General features: G+C 36.1%; 1 protein-coding gene and 1 non-coding gene across 2 annotated transcripts in view; both read left to right on the plus strand.

Annotated features, from left to right (window-relative positions):
- The window catches only part of PDE3B (phosphodiesterase 3B), an 88,411-nt gene that overhangs the window by 18,847 nt on the left and 52,454 nt on the right, over positions 1-17,110 (plus strand). The window lies entirely within an intron of this gene.
- On the plus strand, positions 9,909-10,097 carry LOC136102845 (U2 spliceosomal RNA). Its single transcript, XR_010651490.1, has one exon. It is a non-coding gene; the product is annotated as a U2 spliceosomal RNA (small nuclear RNA).

Here is a 17,110-nt window from a genome sequence, read left to right on the forward strand (position 1 = left end):
CTCTGTCCAAGTAAGTAACTTGTTTCCAAATTCTTCAGTGTCAGGCTTTCTTTCAATGTGTTTGGTATCTACATAGAAGTTGAGTACTTAATTAGTCAATACAATTTAACAATTCCCTAAAAACTCATGGAATGGAGAACTTGTTTCTCCTTTTCATTGCCTTTAATGACAGTTGCAGTTCATTTTTCTCAGTCTTCATATCCCACTACAGTTTTATTCAGGGATAGTGTTTTTATAAACATTTCTGACTTACGACATTGACCTCTGTGTAATGTAGCTATTTAGAGGTAAGGTTTTTGCTAAAATGCACATCGGAGGCTTTTAAAGTCAAATGGTATAGTGATATCAGTAACTTTTCTATACCTGCCTCTTTTTTTAATTTTGGAATGTCGCACTGTTGTATCTGATATATTTATCTTCCCCCCCCCCCCCACCCATTACCCCCCCTGCCTACCTCATTTTCCTTTCACATTTTGGTGGTTTTTGTTTGGAGGGTCTTTTTGCCTTTTTTTTTTTTTTTTCTTTTTCGTGATAATACCAGAAGCAGGACTAACTAAAATGTGTGGTGCAACAGCAGCTTTTATTGTCTGGGAGATAAAATTGCAGTGCAAGTCTTGATTAGAATTTTGAGTACTGAGGTTAGTGCATGATAATTTTCTGATGCTAACATCTATGTCCAATTTAGATTAGTTCTAATCTGAACACCTTTACTCAATTGTTCCGATTCCCTGAATGCTTTGTGGTGCTTCCACTGAAAGGAGTGGTCCTTCCCAGCACTGTCTGCTTGTTCGTGCCCTGGCACCATCCCCCTTGCTGCTGACACAAGCATTCATGAGACTACTCAGTGAACTAAATTGGGGAACTAATCTATGTTAGAACGCATCAGTTCTTTTTGTAGTTCCTTGCCACGTGTCTGCATGAATGTTATTGCTGTGTAAGGGGGTGACACAGGGATGGGAATGAGCAGCTGAGGGAAGGCAGGCTTGCTCCTTTATTGTGGCAATGCCATGTTGTGCTGATCTAAGAGAATTAGAAATACTGCAGTTCAAAGAATGGATGTGTTAGAACTTCCCAATAAATCACTGAAAATAGCATCCCCTCACACATAAATGCCTCTCTATTTTTCCTATGTCTTGTGTGAACTGCATATTCTGCATTTGTATACCAGAAGTCAAAGGAACAGAATGCATCAACATTGGATAGCTGAAATATGAAGTGCGGAAGTCCTCTCATGCTGAGTCAGGAAGTATATCTGGCCTGCTTTGATGTTTCTAGTAATTTTGAGGATTTTTCTGCTCACATTGGAGGGTACCTGAAGTTTCCAACAAAGTAAGTTGCTACAATAAGGAAGCTTCAGTCCAGCTCTTTGCAGTAATGCATCTTGGCTCTTAATTTTCATGTTGCCAAAAAATCACATATGACAGCAAGAAAAAGGAAAATATTATCAAAATGACAAAATTAATAGTCTAAGCCCAAACTGAGCTTCACGGGACAAATAGGTCCCATGACTTTGTTCCTGCCAGCTTCAGAGTTCTGTCAGGTTTTCAGTTTTCTATAGTAAGCAATTCTGCAACCCAATCATCTCTCACTTATTCCTTTCATAATAACTCTCAGTCTGTGGTATGTTCATTTTATAGAGATGTTTGCCTAGAAATTCTGTTCATCATCCCAGTAGAATCACCAGTGTAAAAGGCATTAGCCACAATGATCATTTTTCGCAGAAGTGTCTGGGAGTGGAGAAATAGAAGCAGGCCCACCACGGGTCTTATTTCAGCTTTTGAACAAATTCATCTGTTGAGGGGCTCACACAAATGACTTCAGGTATCTGTTTCTGTTGTGGACTTCTTTATTTTTTCTTCTACCATATGCTGGAGGTTTGGGATACAAGAGGAAGTCTTGTGAAAACACCTGCAGTCCTGCTGCTTTGAGTTGTTGGCTCTACCCCTTTATGAAATCTGAAATATTAGATCTTACATTGTGCAACTAATAATGCTTTCTGATTACAATGGGAGTTTCTCATCACCTTTTTTTTTAAATAATGTTTGGGAAGACACAGCAGAAATTAGCTCTTGATTAAGTTCCTATTTTTTAAAACAAAACATTAACAAAAATGTTGATTACATAGATGCTTAACAAAGATTAAATGCAAACCCAGGAAAAGTGAGAGGGAAGCAAAAGGACTGACAAACTGGAGAGAAAGCTTGAATCACATAAAGAAGAAACAAGACTATAGAAGCATGAAGTTTGTAAGTAAAGCCTAATGTCAAGCTGAATTTGCTTGATATTTCTTTTTATCTTCCATACCAGTTATTCCTAGCCAGAAGATGGAGTTACAACACTTTTGGTTTGTTATGTCAAAATAAGAATTTAGCAGTTCTTAGGGCTTTATGTATTTGCTAGTGATTTGACAAGATAACCTGTTCTAGACAATGCTGTATGAAGTATAAATGATGTACGTGGTCATCTGTCATTGGTATTCCCAGAATATGGTCTGTAAAATCTTCAATAAGTGTGGCTAGTTGGCAAAAATATACTGAAGAGCTAAAACAGTACAAAGACTTTTCAGCTGAAAATGTTATTAGAAATATATTTTGTAAGAAATAGTTGATGGTAATTATTCATTGAGACAAACTGGCAAGCACTTCTGAAAAGTGTAAGAGTGGCTCTTAGCAGTCATCTGCTATATGACTGCAAAAAGGTATAATGACCCTACACCATCGCAAGAAAAGGGTACAGTGACTGCTGTTTGTGATGGATTTAAAACAGGTGTATCTAATGTTGCTAACAGTACAGCTGAGACAATTTGCAGCATACTGTGAAACCTACTCAGGAAATTGGGTGAATATGGGTGAATATTTTATGCTGAATTCCATTCTGCCATTACTCTTTTTGATGAATTGAATATTTGGAAAAATAGGTTTAAATATTTTGCCAAAACTCCTTGTTGTGGCTGATGAACTGTCAAAAGTTGAACGTTTGGTGAAATTTAGCCAATGTTTTCTGTAAATGGTCAATGCTCACAGGGTTATAACCCAGGGCCAGATGAGGCAGTTGTAATCCAATTTCCCTGCCTTATTTTCTATGCTGCACTATCTGGGGGCCTCCAGTAAAAAAAAAATTTCTTGTGTTGAAGGCTTTGTTCTCAATGCAAATGTACTGTGTACTGATTTAATGAATTAATTAGCTTGGTTACAGTCCTATATGGGTTGAGGAAAATTAAAGATTACACTTTTATCTATTGGTCAGAAACGTGCATCAAACAGAAGGGATTTCAAAATCTCTGAAGTGTTTAATTGTATTGGTATGTAATATAGCTTGAGCAACAGTAAGATTACAGATTTTGTTGCTATGTTAAAATGCTGAAAAAACTGTAGTGCATTTGTATTTATTAGCTTTCGTTACATAAATTATTCTTTTCTTGGAACATTTGTAAAGCAAGGGATTCTTATTTTGCCAAAGTGCTTGAAGATAGCGGTTTTGGAAGACAATGTTTTTTCAGCACATTTCAACAAAATATTCAAAGTGCTTCAAATTTTCAATGTGAAAATTAGGAATATTGATATTATAATGAATACTTTTTAGTGATGTGGATTTTTTTTTTTTTTTGTTCATTCCACAACTTCTTTTAAGTGCTTTGTGTAGCTTTATTGTTTTTATTTGATGGAAGGATTGCTGCATTCTGCTGTGCTGGTTATTTAGTGATGATTATTAGAATATTTACTTCAAATTGTTTTTTTAAAGACAAAAGAAAATCCACGTACCACAAAATTCTAAAATTTTGCAAAAATAAAAGTAGAATGCCTAACATTCACAAAACATACGTGTTTTTCCCACCCTGTTTTCACATCTATGTATTTAGTGACTAACTTGTTCTGATGTGTCTAAATATTGTAAAATGCCCTGTGTGTTCACACTGAAATCTTGTAACTTCAAAGTAGCTACACAACTCTTTTTTTATTGACAAAAATATTGTCAATGTCAAAAATATAATAAAAATCTTTGAAATTAAGTTACAACTTTTGCATTTTGACATTTAAAATGTTTCTTACTATTCTGACTGGTTTCATAAACTATATGAACTGTACAGTATGCTTTTTTAAAGCAGTTGTAGTTATTTTTAGTAACCATTTATACACACTAAGAAACTGCATTGTCTGGTTTGCAAAGTTATAGCTTATTTTCTGTATCCCGAGGCAATTAACTAAAACTGTTTGTGTGATAGTGATAGTTAACATTGTTTAAACATAACAGTGTGAATCAGTCTTATGGTGTTTGCAATAACAAGTCTCCGCATCACTTTTTTTTAAGCACTAATATGGTATTTTTCATTGAAGAGTAAATCAATCGTACTGTTTCATTCTGCAAATGAATCTGCATTTCTTTTATAAATAGCTTTTTCTAGTCTTAACCAATTGACTTTTGTGAACTCCAAGTTGAGTTTTCTCTAAACATCTTTCATCATTAAAGCCTTAGTCCTGAACTCGCAGTACTTCTTGAAATTATAGTCCTTACAAGAAGCTAAAGCATTTTTAGCTACGTATATTTATCCCTAAAGTTTACGTTACAAGACAAAAAGTGTTTAAGAAATGATTTCCTGTCTCCTATTTTATCTTCCTGATAAATACTTATAAAAGACACTGTTCTGTGCTTTCAAATATCTGGACTTGGTGAGCAATTTTGGTGCTTTATCACAGATGTCTGTTTTCCAGGTCATCTCTAAAGTGGCTATTCTGATCTTTTTGGGTGTACTTCTATTACATGTGTATATGTAGACTGTAACTTTTTTTGCTTGTAATAGACTACTAGATGTGAATGGCAGTGGCCGTTCTTTGAGGGGGGCACTCAAGCAGGTTTTGCCTTAGCATGAGGCATGCTTCACTGCTGTTACTGGCATGTGAAAGCAAGTTGTCTCACTGGTATTTTATTTTGTGTTGTACCTATTCAGAAGTAGTAGAATAGGTCACAGTCTACTCTTGTGGAATCCTGAATAGTAAAATGGACAGCAGATAAAAGGATGTTGCAAAGCAGTTTGCTTTTCAGGGAAAAGGTGCATCTTCATTGAATTTATTTTCTCAGAATAAGTAGAAAGCCTGAAGGTTTATTAACATTGATTCCTAGTCATTTTCCTCACAGTCTTTTCTGATGCTTAAAGTAAGAAAAGTAACTTGTGTGTGACTGAAGTATGTTTCTCATTGTATCCCCAAGTTCATGTTTCGTTTGCAGATAAGATGGTTTGTATGTTTATCATTTATTATATTGTTTATATGTATACATTGTCTATTTCAGCAGTGAGAGATTTTTTTTTATTAACTAGCTGACATTTATGAAGGAGAAGGTGAAGATGGAAAGAAAAACACTTAGTTAAAACTTGTCTGTTTCCAAGACCAGTTATTGGAACAACAAAACAAGATCTAGCTCCCAGTAAGTCTTACCTCTTTATGGGATACCAAGCTGGCATTGTAGGAGCATAATTCTGAATAGAATTTTGCAAGTGTGTGCTTAGTGCATTGGCTGCATTTCTGGTGACAAATAGACATCTGCGTCTGGGTCTTTGCTTCCTATCACAAGTTATATTTAAAAGATTATCCAGGTGGCTTCTGAGTGTCTTTGTATGAGAGGTTTACCGCCAGTGAGCCTTGGATGACAGTGTCCTGCTGGTGATGTCCATTGAAGTACAGCTGAACTGTTTTCTGGCCACTCAAAAATTCTCAAAAGATAGAACAGTTTGAACAGCTAGTTGTTGCCTTCAGCACTTTGACCATTTCCAGATATACCAGCAGAAAAATGATACTTTGTTTCCTAAGGGTATTAGAAAACTGGCAACTCAGTTGTCAGCTGTCATGGTGGGAGGTGTGATGGGAAATAAATTCGTGATCCTGGAAACTTGACTTAGAGTCCTTGTACAGGAGTATAAATCAGAAAGCAAGTTGAAGCAATTTCTGAACTATAACAGAATCAAAGAAGGTGGCTTTGCTGAGTTTAATAAAGCCAATCTTTTTCTTTAGATCTCTCTGCTTGATTTCTAGATAAACTGTTTAGACCTTTGGCTGTGCTGGAATGTTTCAGTTTGGGATCAAATAACTGTTCTTGGCCCAAATTACTTCTGGACATTGTCCAGAGACAATATTCTTTAGGGGTGCATTGAAATCACAGAAACAGCTTTCTTTCACTCACGGTACCAGGCAAAAAAAAATACTATGAGCCGAATGAAACCACGTGTTACCTACTTCAAATCAAGTTGATGTTACTTGTTTATTTCCCTTGTCTTGGTTTTAGAGAATTTGAGGATGAATTGTGTAAAACGTTTTGCATGTCAGGAAGTTAATATTTAAAAACCAAGGATTATCCCTGTTGACTGTGTTTTATATAGTTTTTACACTGTGTATATGGATGCTGGGTTTTCTGTGGTGGGTTAAAGAGGGGATGTTCCTGATTTTGATCACTTCCATTTTACAGACCATATGTTTCAGTTAGCTTTCCCAAATTTATATTAATTCTTAGCTTAAGGGAAGAGGCAAGTTGTGTTGTCTTTCCATGCGTTTTTAATTAGAGATAAGTAGAGCAAAAAACTGTGATAAATGCATATACAGCTTCTTGTGTCTGAATCACTAATTATAGTTCAGGGGTTCAGACTGACTGTTGTTGAACATAAGGTTTCATATTGGAAATATGTTAAAAGAATATGAAAATAAGCATTCTTGGTTTTGTAATATTGAATCATTATTCAGTTTTCTTCTCTGCAGTGTCCTTTTTTGACCATTTTAGTTTTAGCTTCTTCGTCCGTGTTTTCTTGGAGCTGGCAGGAGGACTGTGAGCACGCAAGATACTGACTCTGTTACGATGTCTAATGTTTGCAGTGCATTCCTATTAGTCCCAGCTCTGAGAAGACTGCGTAATTTCCATAGCCTCAAGCTGGAGAATGCCTGCTAGAGGTGTAATACATAGCACTTAACTTTACATAGTTTCCACAAGTTCAAAAAATGCTATGTAATTTTTTTTTCTACTTCAATAGATTTCCAGAAGTGTATCAAGTGATTAGAAACTTCATAATATGTTGTTATGGAATGAAAGGTAGCAGGCTACTCAAAATTTAGGCTTTATTTGTCAATTATTCTGGACCAATAAATAAATCTGTACATGCAGTTTTCACACACATTCTTTCTAAATTAAAATTCTGTAAGTGTAAAATTAAGTTTATTTGGGAAGCTGTCACAAACAGCTTTGCAGCTGTATAATTTTGTGGTGTTTATTCTTGAGGGTCTTCAGAATAATTTATGTATTGAGTTATTTAAAGTAGAGCACTTCTAAGTTCCCTAAATGCTAGACTTTCTAAACATTGACCTGTTTAGAAAATAGTGATGGGATGATTATTTCTACTGCTCCAGGTTGTTTTGTGACATCTTTTGTTTTCCTGCTGTGGGAACAACAGGGCTTTGTCCCTGTAAACAGTTACCCAATGAAGTTGTTACTGGGTTTGAATTTTTGTTTACAGATTAAACAGAAGTGAAAGAAGCTCAAAGCTTGCATTCCAAAACTGAGACTTTTTTTTTTTTTTTCCCTTGTGGGTGGGCGGGGGGAGGCAGAGTGGAAATTGTACCATTTAAAATATAGAAAAATACATCTATTACTCTTGGTATTCATTGCAAGACGTTTAAGCAGATGAACATTCTTTGAAAAGCCCATGAAGTTTTAGAAAAGATCCTTCATAGTTTTTATTTAGAAATTTGTATCTCTTTTCCTGAAGCTATAGTGAGCCCTGCATACTGTCATTCTTTTTCAATTGTAAACATAGTTTCGGTACTACCACTTTTGCACCAAACGCTGTTCCTAAGCGACTGCTGACGTCAGTTGGTGTAGCACAAGAAGGTTTGTGTGTTTATCTGCTGTGGGCAGACTCTTAGAAAAGACGAAAGTATGTAACTAGATTAGGCCAAAGAGATGGCTGCTTAAAGAAGCCTATATACTGTTTGCAATGTCATACTTTTTTTTTTTCTATATTTTATTTTGATTAGCAGTTGTATCTTCTGCTGCATATGCCACAGTATCTAGTTTGCAGGAGATGATAAGGAGGGCTATATATTCCGTTTGCTATTGCTTTAAAAGGGGTAGCCTTTTTTCTTCTTTTCTATAGCATAGTTAGAATGAGAATTTAAAAGGAGTATGTGTCATAGCATAAAGCTTTCACACACCTGATCTCAAGGTTAGAAATAGGATTATTAGAAATGAAAGCAGGCATGCCATTTCCAGTTCAAGTGAACTGTATTTACTTAGAGATTTTTGGCCAGAGTCTATACATTTGGAAAAACTGTAATGATACTCTTGCAATATTTTGCTGTGTGCCTTTGTGTCAAACAGAGTTGGAGTGGAGCCAGGTTAATAACCTCTGTGAATTTTTTTTTGTCCTTGATTATAACTGCAGCACACCTGCACTGAATAAAAATTACCTGCAGAAAAAAACTGTAAATCTGGAAATCTTTGTATGGAAGTAAAGGAAAAAGCAGTGGGACTGTAGTCATGGCAGGCCAAAGAGTGGAGCTAAAAAGTTTATGGGAGTAGTAGTACTGGATGGTTTAATAAGGCAGGAAGAAAAATGACAAGCATAGGATCTCCAGGTTGAAGAACAGAAGCAGCAACTTTCAGAACTAAATAAAAGCTGAGAACAATTGCTCCAAAATAACTTCAATTAGATTAAAATTAAAGAAAATGCTTGTGTGACATAGGAGGACATCGGCAAGCATAAAGGTGAAAAGGTCAAGCTAAGTAAGGTCCACTTTGAATGTGGCTGTTGTGATGGTCTTACTGGTCTTGAAGGCAACATCAATCGTTTTATGTTTCCTCTACTGTTATATTGATCTACCCAGTTTGGCCTTGAAAACCATCAAAGGTGGAGACTGCACAGCCTCGCCAGGTACTCTGCTTCACCTTGTCCCATTGCTTGTCTGGCCTCATGGTGAGAAATTTTTTCCTTATATGTACTCTGAACTTCTCTTGTTTCAACATTCATCTTCCCACTATGCACCACTTGGTACAGCCTGGCTTTGTTGTCTTGATGGCCTCCTATTAGACACTGGCAGGCTGCCCTTAGGTCCCCCCAAAAGCCATCACTTCTCCATACTGCACGAGCCCAGCTGCCTCAGCCTCTCCTCACAGGATAGGTTCTTTCATCCTGTAGTCATCCTGATGGTTCTCTGGGGAACTTGCCCCATTTTATCGATGTCTTTCTTGTATTGGGGAGCCCAAAACTGCACGTCCTGTTGTGGGTATGGTCTCACAAGAGCTGGGCAGAGAGGACAGTCACTTCCCTTGGTCTAATGGTTGTGCTTCTGTGACTACCAGCATGTTGTTGGTCACCTTTGCTGCTAGGGCACATGGCAGGCTCATGTTCAGCCCTTCACCCTTTTCAGAAGAGCAGCTCTCAGCTTGCATGGTTGCATGAGACCCTTCCTTTCCAGGTGCAGGTCTTTGTGTATGTTGCTGTTGAATTTCATAAGACTGCTGTTCGCTCATTCTTTCAGGCGTTCTAGGTCCCTCTGGATGGCAGGCCTGCCCCTGCATGTACCATCTAGTTCCCCCAGTCTGATATCATTTGTAAGCATGTCTAGTAAACTTTCACAGTTCAGAAGAACAGAGTAGACTTTAATTCAGGTTACTAAAAGTTAAGTAGCTGCAGGTGCTATTATTTTTTGCCCTTACTGCTGCTTCTTGTAGGTATTTATTGAATTTTCATTCTCTTTAACCATGTTTTCTTATAAGAATCTTTTCTCCAGCTTTCAATAGCAAAGGTAGAGTTAAGAAATTACATTTAATTCAGTAAACTGTTCTTAAATGGTGAAGTTACTTGTGAGTTTCATTAGTCTAAAGGCATAAAAATGGCTCAGATTAAGAGCTCATTTAGTTCAGTATTCTGTCTCTAATCTCTGATCTTTGTCTAAGGTCAAGTTTAACATCTGTTCTTATCAGCTAAATATCTTTTACATCCTTGACTTGAAAATGTCATACTGAATGGATTTTTGGGACCAAAAGATGGGTTAGAATTTTTTTCTATCTATCCTATGCATCTGCCTGTTATTGTAGTGTCTCCAGAAGCAGCACACCAAGGGAAAAAAATCAATAAAACCAGTAATTGTAAGTTGCTGCTTGTCATCTTCCCGTCCATTACAAGGGCTAATGTGCAATTAAATGCATTAAAGACCATGGAGGGGGAAAGAAAGTGGCCATCATCAGAGGCTGATGGAAGGATAAAATTATGATAAGATATGATATGATATGATATGATACTTCCCCTCCCTGCTCCATATCGCCTTCCTACACTCTCCCAACTTCCACATTTTTTCAGCTCAGGGCACTTCCCACTGTGGTTTAGCTGTTTAGTTACAAGTGCTCGTTCAGTCTCCCCTTCAACTTACAGGCACCCTCCACCTTAAATAACTTCCCCTTGAACTTATTTAAACTTCTTGCATCCACATCTTCCTTTGATGAGGCAGGTTACTTACTACCTGTTAGTGAAGAGCTGCCTCTTTCTTCTTTTGTATCTGGTTTGTCTTAGCTCTTTTTAATGGCTTCTAGTTTTTGTGCTGTAAAAAGCAGTCTATTGAGTTTAACTTCTTACTGTCCAGTTCCTTGGGCAGAATTTGCAACAATCATGAATTCATTGTAGTAATATATATGACATAGAGCAGTGACAATAAGTTCTAAAAAAAAATTTTAGCGTGATTTTAGAGACCAGCTTGATATGTCAAAGTTAATGTCTTTGTATATTCTTAGACTGAATATATTGCAGTAATATATAGTTTTGCTGTTTTATGGAGTTTGATAACTCTCTGCCATTAGGATTATTTGTTGCAGCATGATGCCACTCAAAGTTCTGCCAAATAATGGCAGATGTTCTTGTGTAAAACACCTGGAGTTAAATGAACAGCAGAAAAATCTCCTCACTGAGAAATGATACCATGCTGTCACATTCTTTTTCTTTTGCAATGGAAAGTTGTTAATTCTACATTCTGTGAGATTGGCTGGAATTACTATAACTGTCTTTGCATACTTAGAGAGTTTAATTTGTTGAACAGTTTAAACAGTTACCTTTAATTCAAGGAGAGATTATAGTATAAAATATTAAAATAAAATTGACAAGAACAGCTGTGGGTTAACCATAATTATTTTAAATTTACACAAAGCAACAGGCTTTTATTACATTTCCTAATTGCAATGCAACCTATAGCAACCATTCTTGTCTCAGGTTTCTTAGCTACCATCCTGTATGTTCTATAAGCTTGTGAAACTATAACTGGGCTCTGAATCAAAAAACTTCTCTCTGTAAATTTAAAATAGACAAACTGAGAAGCATTTCTCTCTAGACTTGCAAGAAATAGCTGTGATAGTTCTTTATAACTTTTCAATAAGTTATTTGCTGGATTATTTTTAGCTGTTCAGTGATCACAGAATGGCTGGGGTTTGAAAGGACCTCTGGAGATCATCTGGTCCAACCCACCTGCTGAAGCAAGTTCACCTGGAGTAGATTGCACAGGAATGCATATGGGCAGGTTTTGAATGTCTCCAGAGAAGGAGACTCCACAGCCTCTCTGGGCAGCCTGTTCCAGTGCTCTGGCACCCTCAAAGTGAAGAAGTTTCTCCTCATGCTTATATGGAACCTCCTGTGCTTCAGTCTGTGCCTGTTGCCCCGCATGCTATTGTTAGGCAACACTGAAAAGAGTCTGGTCCCATCTTCTTGACAACCACCCTTGAGATATTTATAAGCATTGATGAGATCCTCTCTCAGCCTTCTCTTCTCCAGGCTGAACATACTCAGCTCTCTTAGTCTTTCCTAAGAAAGATGCTCAAAATGCTACTTTTCAAAAATCTATATTTTCAGTGCAGTATCATAATACATTTAAGCTGCACTGTTTTATCATCTAGGCTCTTTTCATAGGTTTTCAATATATCTTAAACTGGCAACCACAGTATTAAAATCTGAAACACACTGTAGAGTCAACAGAACTTTTCAGAACTGCTCATTTACACAGGGAAATTAAGTTTTGATAATGAAATTGAATAAATTGGGAAGATGTGATGTAAGTATGAGATGCTGGAAATGGAATAATATTTCACTGATCGTTGATTAACAGTAATATTTTGTCATTTTGGTCATTGTTTGTGCAAAGTTTATGAAAATATAAATTTGATCTAACTTGGGTCCTGTATGTTTCTTCTTCCTACATTTCATTCGACTTTTGCATTTATTCCAGATATACAGTTAATAAAGTACAAAGCTAGTGTCTTCAGAAATATCCTTGATTTTTGGTTAGCAATTAACAGGAAAGCTGGCTGATAAGGTGCATTTATAAGGTTACATATCAAAAATATCTGTACATGAGCGGTGAAGACGCTTTTTGTCTCTGTAGTCCAGAATAAACACTTCTATGAGGGATAGCTCACATATGGCTGTCAAAAAAAGAAAAAAGGAAATATTTGTAGATAAACTAGGCATGATGTCTGAAAGAATTAGTTTCAACTCAAATATGGTAATACCTAATGTAGTCTTTGGAGGCAATTTGGACACATAGGCTTTATTTTGTGATTTCCTTTTGAGTTGTTCATATTTGGAAGCAACCACTTTAGCGTGTTGTTCCTAGAGCGGATTCATAGCATATTTTGTGAAATATTAATTATTATCTTTCTGCTGTTGGCAGCTTTGACTCATTGCCCTGTTTCAGAAACCGACCATTCTTTTTGGCCAAATAATTGGTTCTCTTACATGTTGTACAGCAGTGATTCCCACACGGCTTGGGGTAGCCAATGGTTACTGTCTCTCTTCGGGTTACAGCAGTTGCAAGAGGAATTCCATTCTTGATGTAAAAACTTAACTGCTTGTTAATACTTGGAATTTTAACCCTAGCAGAAGTGAGGCTTGGAATGGAAATTATAACAACATGGGAAATAAAGTTGGCAACTACTCTTCTTGGTATAAAGGTAAGATGGCGATAGAGTATGACATAGAAAACATATACTTTCATAGAAAACATATACTATTGACATACTGTGATTCTATGACCTCTTGAGGTCCCTTTCAAATGGAATTAGCCTAGAAGACTATGTGCCTGTTGGTGTGAATTTTTGTGTAGACATAGCTAACTAGTTCAGGTACTGCTGAGGGCATGTTTGCAGTAGCATGTAATTCTTCTCAGGCTGTGAATCCTGGGAAAAGCACTGAGCAAATATTTAAGTACTGAGTCAGTGTTGAACTCCAGCCATTGTGGCTACTGAGCTAGGATTACCTAAGTTTTTTAGTTTGTAGTTCTGTAGGAGTTTTCTAACATAGTTGTTGCTAGATTGTATGAATGAACTAGAAACATCTCAGTACATTTAGCTACTGCTTGTAACTCTTCTGTCATTGTAGAAACAAGCCATACAACTTCACATGCACCTTTTTTTTTTTTTTTTCCCCTGGGATTTAAGCTGGCAAAAAACTAGAGACATCTTCATTACTTTAACCAATACCTCAAACAGTCTGATAGTTTATTGTGTTAGTGTATATACATTTAGGTGGTGGGAGCAGACTAAATGTTTAGTGTTCCGAAACATGCATTTTTAGATACCTGTAATATATATGTTCACACTGTATAGCAGAGCAAGTGTGTATTCAAATCATATTGACTTTGAATATTATAGAAACCTGAAAAATTCTGCTAAGATGATATACACATGAAGTTGCACTGATGTTTAACTTAGCGTGTTGGTTAAATCTTGTGAATTTTGGAGGAAAATGTTGATATGTTTTAACAATATGTTGCAATGCTCTTTGACTGCTTTTAATGTCAGTGTCCTAGCTCTTCAAAAATTAAAACCTGTTGTTGATATTTTAAATTTAGTTCTCTTGTCTCCACATGGTATGAAACGTTTGAGTTTGGATGCTGTTGTTTAATGCTGCTGAAGAAATTAATGATAGAATGTGCTTTGAAGTATATTTTGCTTAAAAGCATAAGCCTGTATCTTCCTTTAAAAAAGTGTGTTGTGTATGGAAGAATTATCAGAAATTTGCACTTCTTAAACTGAGGAAAGAAGTGATACCATCAATTCTTGTCCTTCATTAGATTGCATTAGCAAAGTAGGTAATATATAATGCATAAGCTGCATACGTGATTCACATTAGAATTTTAAAAATATTTTACTCTATAAGCACAAAATCTATTTTACAATTCTCAGTTTGTGGAAAATATCAAATTTTGTTGTCCTTCGTAAAGAGATTACAGGTAGATTTTTTACCTACTGATCTTTGGTTTAGCTGCTAGTACTTGAGCTAAAGAAATAATTCTGAAATCCCTTTGTGGACCTGTTCCTGAAGAAAGATTTGATGCAAGTTTTTCCAATTAATTAGTGAATCTTGGGGGGGAGTTTGTGAGTGAAGAACCATGCAGCAGAGGAACTGTGGAGTAGAAAAGCTGCTGGGTCACACAGCAAGCTGAGATTTCAGTGCTTGAACAGGTTAACATCTGGTAAGGCCCTGCTAGATGTCACTTTCCTCCATTAAGATTGAGGTGCTCCAGTCTCTTGAGACATTGATTTTGAAGCTTGTTAATACCTTCATTAACTAGCATTAATTGTAAGTGTTGAAGCAGTTATTTGATGGAATGGAGCAATAAGAAATCATTACTAAACATTCTGTAACAGAAAAATGTGCTTTTGGTTCTACAAGAATTCTTCATTGCATCAGTAGTATACTGGATTTATTATAAAGGACTTTAAAAAGCCTTTCACCAGGCTTTATCAAGAAAGTTAGAAATTAATAATGGTATTATGGATAGAAAAAACACAGTAGAAAAATTTGCAAAAGCTATCTTACAAACCAGTCTGGACAAAAGAAAGAACAATATCGCTTTTTTTCACAAGTTGTCATCTATGTGTTTAAGATAAATTAAAATCTCACAAGTCCAAAGAATCTGGATAATTGTAACTTGTTGGATATTGAGTGAGGTGGAGTTAATATTAACTTTAATTGCTAGATAAAGAATGAATTACATATAATGACAGTGAAAAAGGAAAAATCTTGGAAGCCAGAATGAGTACCTCTTCATGAAGCTGTACTGTGCAATGTCAATAATTGTCAAGAGTTATTACTGAATATTGAAGTAGATAGCCTATGATATTTAACATGTTTTGTGCAGATAGTGTCTTCAACTGAGTATACATATGAATAATTGTGGAAACTCTTGCAGGCACTTGTCCTTTCCTTTGTCAGCTAAAAAATTGTGTAAACAGCTAAGAAACTTTAAAAATGTTTCCACAAGCATTTTTCTCCCTTCAGAGATTTTGTTGCATCTTAAGAATTTTAAAACTACATTAATTAAGTATATATTTATGTAGATTGTTTAGATTTTTGCATGAGGGTGGGGTGCTCAGATCAAATCTTTAAATGCCGTCAATTGTTTATTGAAGCAGCCAGTCAGAGAAACCAGAAAAGGAAATGCAACTGTTAACTTCTTCCTGAAGAATATTTAGAATCTGCTTCAAAATGGCAGAGAACATCTCTGTAATGATGATGGCAATATCAGCAATCATTCAGAGTTCATACTGGAGCAATGGAAACCAAAAGATCTGTTACACTTGTGCTCAGGAAAATTGTTAAAACAAAAGGGGAAAGTAAATAAAGTAGCATCCCAGCAGGTGGCATAGAGACTATTCAAAGATGTCATACTGGAGACTTTGAGAAAAATGCTTGCCATTTGTCAAAACAAAATAAAGATAAAAAGAAAAATGCCATGATTAAACAGGATGGTAAATAGCTCATAAGAAACAGTAAGAATTCTTGAAGAATGTTGATTTTGTATCTGGAACAGACAGGTTAAATGTCCAAGGCAGATAAAAAATAATCTGAAGAACAACTTTTAGAAAATATAGAAAAATATTAGTAATATTTGTACAAATGCATTAGAAGTTTGAAGCCTCTTAGAATACCTGTAGTACTGGTAGGGTCTCAGAAATAGAAGGGGCACCCAGATAAGATGAGGCCACGGCAGGAAAACATTCTTTTCAGTAATGTTTGCTATGGGAAAACCTGGAGAAAATTCTTATGCTGGAAGTTTACAAGCAATGTTTCAAAGGGCTTAAGTCAAATTTAAGTATTGTAAATGTAATTTGTTAAAAGAAAAACAGAAAAATGTCAGGACCACATAATGCATGCTCAAGGTTTCTTGAGAAACTTTAGGATGAAACAACCAAATTGCTGAATGAAATGCGCAGCTTTTTACTCTAAAATTGATTAGGTTCCAGCTGACTGCAAGTTGGCTGATGTCATGTCACTTTATGGAAGTTGCTAGGTAAGCTCTGGACTGTTGGCCAATAATCATTACTTTCATAGCAGGCAAATTGGTATAAATCATAACAAATATTAACATTACTAATTTCAGAGAAAGGTAATGTTTGGGAGAAGAGTCAACACTACTTTTCTTAGTGAGTCTTAGTGAGTCTCAATGTTAAGAGAATTTTTTGAAGGAACCAGCAAGTTTGTAGGAAATAATGATCCACCTGATTCAAGTCTGCTTGAATTTCTAAAAGACAAGTTTGGAAAAGGGAAGAGAAAGAGGTAACAGGGCTGATCAAAGGTATTGGCAACCTTTTCCTACAAGGCATTAGGAGGGCTACTGTGGGGGAAGGTAACTCCATCCCAGCCAGACCCAATACAATAGGTTGTGATGATAGCATGGAACAGGACAGCTCTAGAGAGGATATGACTGGCCTGGGGAATCATAAATGGCAGAGAAAACTGTAAGAGGCCAAGAGCATCAGATGTTTGAGCCTTTTCGGGATGGTATGTATTTTAAGCTATAAACCTTCTTTTGATAAGATGTTGCAGATGCCAGAAGTTTAAGGAAGAATATTCATTAAGAGCTATTAAATACAGTGCCACTTTGACGAAGCACTTGAGCTGCAGATTGCTGGATACTGGGAAGGTTTGAGAGAAAAGATTTTTTTGTTTGTTTGTTCTGGTGTTTTGTTTTTTTTTTCATTTCTCTGTAAGAATCTTCTGTTGACTTGTCAAAGACAGGATGCTAGGATAGGGAGGTTTGAGGTTTGTGGTCTGATTCAGTGTAGCTAGTTTATATTACTGTTTAAACCA

This window comes from Patagioenas fasciata, chromosome 5, assembly GCF_037038585.1.
Source record: "Patagioenas fasciata isolate bPatFas1 chromosome 5, bPatFas1.hap1, whole genome shotgun sequence".
NCBI lineage: Eukaryota > Metazoa > Chordata > Aves > Columbiformes > Columbidae > Patagioenas > Patagioenas fasciata.